The following is a 10,111-nucleotide window of genomic DNA, read 5'->3' as shown; positions in this document are numbered from 1 at the left end:
GGACCCGAAACGTTAACTCTGTTTTCTCCTCCACAGATGCTGCCAGACCTGCTGAGCTTTTCTAGCAACTTTGTTTTTGTTATGGCTGATCTTATCCTGGTCTCAACTCCACTCTCCTGCCTGCTCCCCATAGCCCTTTATCCTGCGTTTCATCAGAAACATACCTATTTCTTTCTTAAATCTGTTGATTGATTCTGTCTCCACTGCACTCTGGAGCAGTGAGTTCCATAGATTCACAACCCTCTGAGAGAAGTAGTTTCTCCTCATCTCAGTTTTGAACCTACCTCCTCTCACTCTACATCTATGACACTGCGTAGCCTTTGACAATAGTATTGCCCCCACTCACTGAGAAGCATTCAGGGATTCAATATCCCTGACATTCACCCTTTTCTGTCAGTCAGGTCTCCCCAGTTGGACCAGATTAACAGTCTCAATCACAGAACTCATATTCTATGATGTCCAGCTGGCTGACCTCATTACAACGGCTACAATATTCTTTCTGAATTGCTGGGAGTTTACTCCTAGCAACAGCACTCTCAGAAGCACAAAATGCATCCATTGCAGAAGACCATTCAGCCTATCGGGTTTGTACTGGCTCTCTAAAGGAGCAATTCACCAAGTGCCAGTCCCCCACCTTCAGCCTGCAGCCCTGCACATTGTACATTGTCAGGTTACAATCCAATTCACTCCAACACCTCAACTGAACCAGCCTCCACCACACATTTGGGAAGCATGGTCTAGATCCCACTAGCTCGCTGCATGGGAAAGCATTTCCTCTTGTTGATTACATCTATACCAATTACCTCAAATCTGTGCCCTCAATACTTCCACTGATGTAGAAAAGCTTTACCCTACCCACCCTCTCCAGACTCATCACTGGCCCTCACTCACCACCTACTACAGTATACAGTCTGACCCGATGGAACCTGTAGAGAGCACTAATGGGAGCATTTGAGTAAGGTGTTGCATGTCAGAACACGATCATTCAAAATAACATAGAAATTCCATCATTCAAAAGTGCGGTGACAAGTCTTACCTTGCGGCAATTTCAAAGGATAACAATATATAGCTATCTTAACAAGATGCTATAGGATGAAGCAGGTTTGCTACACGGTTCGCAATACAAAACAGCACCAGACCAAGAGAAGATGTTCCTGAATTGATTACAGCTTTCTGTTTCTATTTCTGCATTTTCTAGGTGTGGCCATGGGAAGGCGGTGTTGCTAATTGCTACATGAGCAAGAAATCTGCCAAAGGCTAGGGATGGGATGAGCTCAAGGAGGCCTGAAAGGAGCTGAAACAAAACAAATAGATAGAGGGGTTTTTTTAAGCCAAGAATTTTGGCTTGCAGTTGAATTCCTGAGTAAAGCTACATCTGGGATACAGAATAGAAGAGTCGATGTTTGGGAGAAGCTTTGGGAGGTTTTGTTTAGGATGTATTAGGGCCTCTCTCTTCACAATCCTCACAGTTGCTTGAAAAAATCCTGCTGTCTTCACCCAGTGTGTCCTAGGTGTGCCATATCAATATGTTTGGTTCATACAGTCAGTTCTGCTATAACGCAATAGTTGCATTCCTGTGCAACATTGTGTTATAAAAAAATCGCACCATAGAAATAATGGGGCCTATGGGAAAAGCAGGTTTAGGGACAGACCACCAAAAAAATCATGCAAAATCGCTCAAAAATCACTCAAAAGCTTAACACAAAGGATAGTACAGCTTGAATAAATGTTTAATTCATATCTAATCATGAAATAAAAGTAAATTTAATACCGTACCTTGAGAAAAAGCCAAGATGACTTGATTGGGGAGGAGGTTTTGAGGTTGCCCTGTTGATAATGCAGGGCATGAGGGTCATCATCATCATCATCATCATCATCACCTTCAGCTGCAGTTGTGTTTGCAGGGTTAGGGCTAAAAATTGTTCATCCAGAAGTGGGTGGCTGTGGTTCATTGTCTCCTGGCTGTTTCTTGGGGAGTGGCTCAAAAAAGGCATCCAATTTTTCCTGCTTTGCCTTTTTTCTTTCATGAAGAAGCTGTTCATAGGGTGCCAAATAATATCTTATTCCTTGAACTGCTACTGTGCTACATTCTGCATTGTAATCGTTGTCCTCCAGGAACTGCAACTGTTTCTCTATTTCCCTCAGGAAAGAAGACAAAACAGAAGTGGAAAGCTCTCGTGGTGCTGCATCCTAGACATCACCTTCTTCATCTCCAGCTTCCACTTCCCCCTCAGCGACATGTTATTGTAGATCAGCTGTGGAGAGGTCTTCACAGTGGGAGTCAAGCAGCTCTTCATCATCCTCACTTTCCACTTCTGCAAATCCAACTTGCTTTGCAAGAGCAACACAATGTTCTATGATTCTTGGGAGCTCCTTTGATGGATCAAAGCCTTTAAAATCTTGAAAAAAGTCTGGGAGAAGCCTCTGCCAAACTGCATGCAAACAATCCTGGCTGACATCACCCCAGGCCTCCACGATAATGTCAACTGCATTCTTGATGCTCACATCCTCTCACAGAAAGCGCTTCATGACAAAGTCTGTGACATGATCATGTGATGCTGGCATGGAAACTCTTTCAGCGTTAACATTGCACACGCTCAGGACAAAGCACATGAAACACTCAGGTGATGTTGACACGTCCTCCTCTGCACACCGACGGAATTGCATTACAGCCAACATAAGTTCGTGTTTTAGAAGTAACGTTCCCCTATTCATCAGTTGCGCTATAACCAATTCACGTTGCCAGAACACACGTTATAGCGGAACCAACTGTACCTAACCTGCTCCCCCACCTCCTCAAGGTAACCTACTGAAGGGCAAGGGGTGGGGGGCTGGACAACAACAGAATTTGCTGCAGAAACTCAGCAGGTCCCTTTGAAGGGAGAAAGTAGAATTAACGTTTCAAGTCCAGTAACCCTTCTTCAGAACCCACCTGGTCTCAAAACATTAACTCTGCTTTTCTCTCCACAAATGTTGCCAGATCTGCTGAGTTTCTCCAACAATTTCTACTGTTTCAGATATTCAGCATTTGCAGTTCTTTGTTTTATTTGAAGGATGGGCAATAATTGGTATCCTTAGCGTCAGCACCGCATCCCAAGAATCAACCGTTTGTAAAAGACACACTCATTCCTGGATTAGTGTCACATTGTCCTTTGGAGTAACAACGTGGCACAAAAAAATGTGGGCATGTACCACAGGTAATGCAAATTGTAGTTTAAGAGCTTGAAGAGGTTAAGGTCTTGAACAGTGTAAATAACACCTCTGTGTTGACGTAGGACATCATATGAGAGACAGAAAAAAAATCAAAGAGTGAATTGATGTAAGTCATGCTTCTGTAACATTATGTATAATATCTTATAAGCTGTTGCTCAAACCTATTAAAGACTCAGTATTCTTTCCTAACTGGATAAACCAAACATACAACAACAACAACAACAAAAACAGAAGTTGCTGGAAAATCTCGGCAGGTCTGGCAGCGTCTGTGAAGGGACAAAAATACAGTTAGCATTTCAGGTCCGGTGACCCTTCCTCAGAACAGGACCCTTTGGGTCACCAGACCCGAAACGTTAACTCTTGTTTTTTTCCCTTCACAGATGCTGCCAGACCTGCTGAGCTTTTCCAGCAACTTTGTTTTTGTTCCTGATCATCCAAAGTTTTTTCGGTTTTCAAATGTAACAACAAAATTGGTCTTCAGTAGAAGGTGGCTCGTTCAGATGGAAGGGGAGAAATACATTTCATGTTGCACCTAAATGTGAAGCCAGTACTAAATGTTCCTCAGTGTAAAACTATATTCTCCCACTTCCTCCTTCACTGGAATGGACAAGAAAAGAGCTGATTTTCAATTTCCTTGCTCATAAAAACCTCTGGTTGAACCAGTAATCAGAACCACATGGGATTCCACCTACTCTGAGGTGCAGGGAGTCCATGTATAAATACAATAAGCAGCCTAAGGGAGGTCTCTAAGTTGCAGTTTACTCCAACATGAGACCCTCCGTCCTGAACTGGCGATGCTTCAATCAGGAAACGGGGGTCACTACTTAAAAACCAGGAACCTCCAATTTAAAACCGATGAGGTCTTTACCGCAGGGTGGAGGAGTCCAAAACTAGAGGGCATAGGTTTAAGGCGAGAGGGGATAGATTTAAAAGGGACCTAAGAGGCAATATTTTCACACAGAGGGTGCTGCATGTATGGAATGAGGTGCCAGAGGAAGTGGTGGAGGCTGGTACAATTAAAACATTTAAAAAGCACCTGGATGGGTGCTTGAATGGGAAGCGTTTAGAGGGATGTGGGCCAAATACTGGCAAATAGAATTAGATTAATTTAGGATATCTGGTCGGCATGGCCTGTTTCCGTGCTGTACAGCTCTATGACGCTATGAGGTGAATTTAATCTCTCAGTGAGACTTTGGAACTCCCTTGCTGAAACAAGTGGTAGAAGGAAAGGCCTCAAATATTTTTAAGATAGATTCTTGTTAAGTGACTGGGAGAGGGCAAAGGATTATCAGGAGGAGGCGGGAATGTGGATTTGAGATTAGTTAGATCAGCCACGATCCTATTCAATGGTGGAGCAGGTTTGAAGGGCTGAATGGTTTACCTCTGTTCCTAATTCACAAGCTCATGGGAACCAAAGCCAAAGGGAAGATAACTCATGAGTCATTGGAGAGTGTCTTCATAAACTGACCACATCCCTCTCAGTGGCTTGTCAACTCCACAATAGGTATTGTCGCACAGATCTATCTCAGACTTATAATCCAATCAAATGTACCATAGCTGGGCAGTAGGGGAGGAATTTTAAAAAGCCACAATATTCTTCAGAGCCTTTTCAGCACAAAACGCACCATGATGTATATCATGATTATTACCACACTTACTGCATCTGATCATGTTTCATCAAAACATTGCACTGTTTTCCCTCTTCCCTGATATCTTAGATTTGGAGTTCCTTGTCTTCTCAGTTTGCCATTCCCCAGACAAACAATAGTCTCAAATTTACTTATCGAATCTCTACTTTTAATTTGCGTTGTCATCCTGTGGTTTTCAACCTTGTTGGTATTCTCACCATAACCCAATTTGAATCATTTCAAGAGAAACCATTTTGGGAATTAGAGAAAGTTCTGGATTCCCCAGTGTCAATTTATTTGCGGCTGTCTCTGCACAACTAAGAGGGATATCTTATGGAGATGATGGGAGGGTGTTCTTGGTGACTGTCTGTAAATCTGGTGAGAGAGCAGCATTCCCTGTTTTGGGAAAGGCCTGCAGATCAGGCAGCTGAGAGGAGGCCAAGGGCTGGCTTTTCCTGCAATGAAGACCCTGAGGAGAGGGAATTCCCACCTACTAAGAAGTGCTGGCCACTCAGAATCAGGCAGCTCTTTTGCTCAGCAGTGCCACTGGTAGGCAGTGGCTACTGCCAGAAAGACACCCATTGGAGGCTGAGGTAAGTGGTGGTGGGAGGAGTTTCAAAGGGGCGGAGGTCACAGGGGGAAGTGGATTGAAGCTGGGTGGGTAACGTAAGTGTAGTGGGGGAGGGTCAGCAACAAGGGCAAGGGAATTGCTCTCAAAGGGCACCAACGCCCAACAATTTTCCAGTGATAGGTCCCTCAGCCAGCCTCAACTGAATACATCCGCAAGAGGAACAACTATGAGCATGGGACCCTTCTGAGAAATTACAAACAACCAGCACAGGTTTCCTGATCATGCTGCCCACGTGTGGTAACAGACCAATTTAAGGCCTAGATTGGTCAGGGAGGAGGGGTTGAGGCAGGGAAACTATCCAAAGGCATTCTGCAATAGACTGAATCAGGCTACAGGCATGTAGCAGATTCCAGATTCCAACCTATGACTATCCAACCTGATTATATACACGCCATGCTGCCAATCTACCATGCGGGAGGGGTTTATAATCTCCCTATAAAATATTGGTGGCATAGGGCAGGTCCGTTCATATTTCTCTTCCTTCCTCCTTCACCAAGCTGTTCTATTCCCTGAAGCCTGGTGGTGAAGGAGAGAACTGGAGCCAATCTTTACAGACTTTTCTCAGCTGTTAGTTTTGGAGATGCACAAAAGTACAAACATGCACCTCCCAAATCCCATCTTTATAGTTTGAGTCTTTTCCTATTTGTAGCAGCACAATTAAATCCTGAGATAACAAGGTGTAGAGCTTTATGAACACAGCAGGCTAAGTAGCATCAGAGGAGCAGGAAAGCTGATGTTTCGGTTCTGGACCTTCTTCAGAAAAGAAGGATTTCTGAAGAAGGGTCCAGATCCGAAATGTCAGCCTTCCTGCTCCTCTGATGCTGCTTGGCCTGCTTGTTCATCCAGCTCTACACCTTGTTATCTCAGATTCTCCAGCATCGGTAGTTCCTACTATCTCACAATTAAATCCTCGTTGAATGCTCAGAATACTCTCCATTTGCCTGGATGATGCAGCTCCAAAAATACTCAAGAAGCTCAACAACACGCAGGACAAAGCAGCCCACTTCACTGGCACCCCATCAAACATCTTTAATATTTACACCCTTCAGCACCGATGTACAGTGGCACTTGTGGGCACCATCTACAAGAGGCACTGCAATAAATCACCGAGGCTCCTATGACAGCAGCTTCCAAACCTATAATCTCGACCATCATGAAGGGTAACATACATGGGAACACCATCTGCAAGATTCCCTCCAAACCACTCGCTATCCTGACATGGAAATATATTACCATGCCTTCTGCGACACTCGTCAAAATCCTGAAACTCCCTCCCGAACAACACTGTGAGTAGAACTAAATACAACTGCATCAGGTCAAGAGGTGGCTCACCACCACCTTTTCTATGGCAATTAAAGATCAGCAATAATTGTTGGCCATGTCAGCAATGCCCACATCCCACAAACAAATTAACAAATAAGATCCTGAGGGAACTTGACCAGGTGGATGTTGAAAGGATGCTTCTTCTTTGGGCGAATCTAGAACTAGGGGTCAAGATTAAAAATAAGAGGGCACCCGTTTGAGATAGAGATGAGGAAACGTTTTTCTTTCATAAGGGTTTAAAGTCTTTGAAATTCCCTTCCTCAAAAGGCAGTGGATGCAGAACCTTAAAATAATTTTAAGGCAGATGTAGATAGATTCTTGATGACCGTGGGGATGAAAGATTTTTGGGGATATGCAGGAATGTAGAGTTGAGGTTAAAATCAGATCAGCCCATGATCTTCTTGAATGGGAGAGCAGGCTTGAAGGGCCGAGTGGCCTATTCTTGTTCCTTGTTCGTGTGTTCAAACGATAGAACAAAACCACCATCCGAAAACTAATAAACACTTGAATAATATACAATTAACAAACTTATGATGCGGAGCTACATGGCCCTGGTTCTGTTAGAGACAACTCTGAGCACTGGTGAAGGGTGAATATTGGGATATCCAAAATTAAACTAAAACTTCATGTTTACTTTATTTGCTGGATGGTTCTGCCCAGCCGTACCTGTTTGATTTGGGTGGGATAAACAGGTCCAAGGTGTGGAGCTGAGATGGTAATCCCATCAAACCTCAATAACTTCTCAGGAACACTATCAGCCCCACCTTAGTTTCACTCAAAATCTGACTCAGGTACTTATTCCCAGCCCTTCGTCATCACTAGGTCAAAGCAGGAAGGAGCAGGAAAAACCTGTAGCAGCCAGAACCAATACCCTCTCAGGGCAATAAGGAATGGGCAATAAATGTCAACATTGCCAGCAACAGCCCTCGTACCAATAGCCAATTTATTTCAGAGCTTTCACCAGGACCTGCTAGATATACATCTAATGGATCAAAAACAGAAGTTGCTGGAAAAGCTCAGCAGATCTGGTAGCATCTGTGAAGAGAAATCAGAGTTAACGTTTTGGGTCCAGTGACACTTCCTCAGAACTGATGGTAGCTAGGATCATGTTGGTTTATATGTCAGTCATATAAACTGACATTTTCCCAGTTACCTTCAGTTCTCAGGAAGTGTCGCCAGACCCAAAACGTTAACTCTGATTTTTCCTTCACAGATGCCGCCAGACCTGCTGAGCTTTTCCAGCAACTTCTGTTCTTGTTCCTGATTTGCAGCATCCACAGTTCTTTCAGTTTTACATATATGATGGAGTTGTGTGTTCTTGCCGATGCTTGATAAGGATCTCATGGAAATAAATAAAAGCTCTGATTGCCTTGACCAACTCGAGCTCCATTTGCTCAAGGCTATGCTGATAACATCTACTTTTTGATGCTTATCCAACTGAAAGAAACTTTTAAGAGATACCATCTGCCACAACCTTTTCTCTGTGAGCACACAGACACAAGGTCCTTGCCCACAATCAGTAATCCCTGATCTATTGAGATCTACTTTAAACAAATCAGTTACTCAACGCCATTGTGATTCGGGATGGATGCTAGTATTGCACTCATCAAATGGCCTTCATTCTGAATAATTATGTACAATGACAAAAATGCAAAACAAGTCAGAGAAGGAGAGAGGGAGAACTTACTCCAGAAACATTAACCCTACATGCTTTAGTTACCAGTGCATACATTCAAGATTTTCTGTTGGGTTGAGTTCTTTTTATCTAATTGTTATCTTGCTCGTTTCATATTATAGACCCAGCTCTGTTAGAAACTATGTGACTGGCCCTTATCCTAAAGCCTGTTTGTTTTATATTAGGCAAGCTCTCTGAAACAGCTGTATGTTGTAATCTGACAGAGGTTCAGGGCCTGACTAATTGCCTCAAGATGCATACCATCCGCCTTTCGGCTGAGTCCACAGTTTGCAAACAGCCCAAGGTCTGCCAGGGAACTAAAGCAGTCAGGAAAAGCTCCATTAACAGTGACTGGCGAACAAGAATCCAATCCTCCCTCACGTTCACTCCAGTGATCACAATTCCCTGGCATTGGTTCAAGTTCCCTCTGGCTTCCCAGTGAAAATCCATCCCTCAACCTTCATAGAGGCATTGCTGTTTGTGGGAGCTTTCTGTGCGTGAATTGATTTCTGTATTTCTGACATTGCAACAGTGGCATCACTTCGCAGGTATCTCCTTGGTTCTCAAGTGCTTTGGGATGTCCTGTGATCATGGAAGGTGCTACAGAAATGAAAGTATTTCATTCTTTCTACATTTATACAGTAAAAAAGATTGAGAAATCATGTCCATTGGTACTTTTCTCAAGAAAGCTAAATGAAGTTAATTGAACGAAAGTTAAACGAAAGCTAATTAAACAATGGGTCCTAAAGTCTTCATTGGCTTATACATTGGAATTCACAAAAGATGTCATAGAAATCATTTTTTTCCATTGTCCTTTCAACTGACCTCAGCACCCCTTTTGATAGGGAAAGGAATGGACAGTTGAGGTTCCAGTATGTCAGAGGTTCTGAACTAGAGGCCTGTGGTCCACTAAGGATCCTTAGGAAGTTGTCCATAGTGTGAATATGGTGTTAACTGTATAATAACTGTGGTTAACTGTATATAGGCAGTGGCTATTAACTGGGGATTAACTTGATCCCCATGCGAATATATTAAAACTGTGACTAGAAAGTTTCTAGGAGACATATATTTGTCATGCAAAACTCTGGAAATCAGTTATATAATTGTGTAAAGATTAGCTCTGGTGATTCTACCCTTCACCAACCGGATTTCTGCAGGAAAATAAAGGAGCCTGCCAAATCAGACTCAAAATTTCCGAAACCCAGAGAGCAAAATGGTGAAGTAAAAGTCAATTACCAAGGCAAAGTGACTTGATGGAAGCCTCAATCCCTATTTATCCAAGATGGAGGCAGAGTAGGGCTCCTCAGCCAGAGCTCCTCTACTCCACCCGTTACTGTTCTTCTCTTTGTCTCTTTTCACGGTTTTTTTGTCTTTCTACTTACCGCCCGTCCTCAGATGGCATCGGTGGAGGTGAGTTGACCCAGCATGGACTCAAGGTACAGCCCAGTGCAGACCTGAGGGACTCCCAGCCTCAAGGTGAATCCCAGCACAAACCTGATGGACTCCCGGCCTCGAGGTGAATCCCAGCACAGACCTGAGGGACTCCCAGCCTCGAGGTGAATCCCAGCACAAACCTGAGGGACTCCCAGCCTCAAGGTGAATCCCAGCACAAACCTGAGGGACTCCCGGCCTCGAGGTGAA

The 10,111-nt window shown here is 43.7% G+C and overlaps 1 protein-coding gene across 1 annotated transcript in view; it reads right to left on the bottom strand.

Annotated features, from left to right (window-relative positions):
- LOC109924660 (pleckstrin homology domain-containing family A member 6-like) overlaps positions 1–10,111 on the bottom strand; it is a 317,750-nt gene that overhangs the window by 149,992 nt on the left and 157,647 nt on the right. The window lies entirely within an intron of this gene.

The sequence above is a fragment of the Rhincodon typus genome, chromosome 25 (assembly GCF_021869965.1).
Source record: "Rhincodon typus isolate 14 chromosome 25, sRhiTyp1.1, whole genome shotgun sequence".
NCBI lineage: Eukaryota > Metazoa > Chordata > Chondrichthyes > Orectolobiformes > Rhincodontidae > Rhincodon > Rhincodon typus.
Note: the sequence above shows the minus strand (reverse complement) of the source record. Positions and strands in the feature narration are given on the sequence as shown.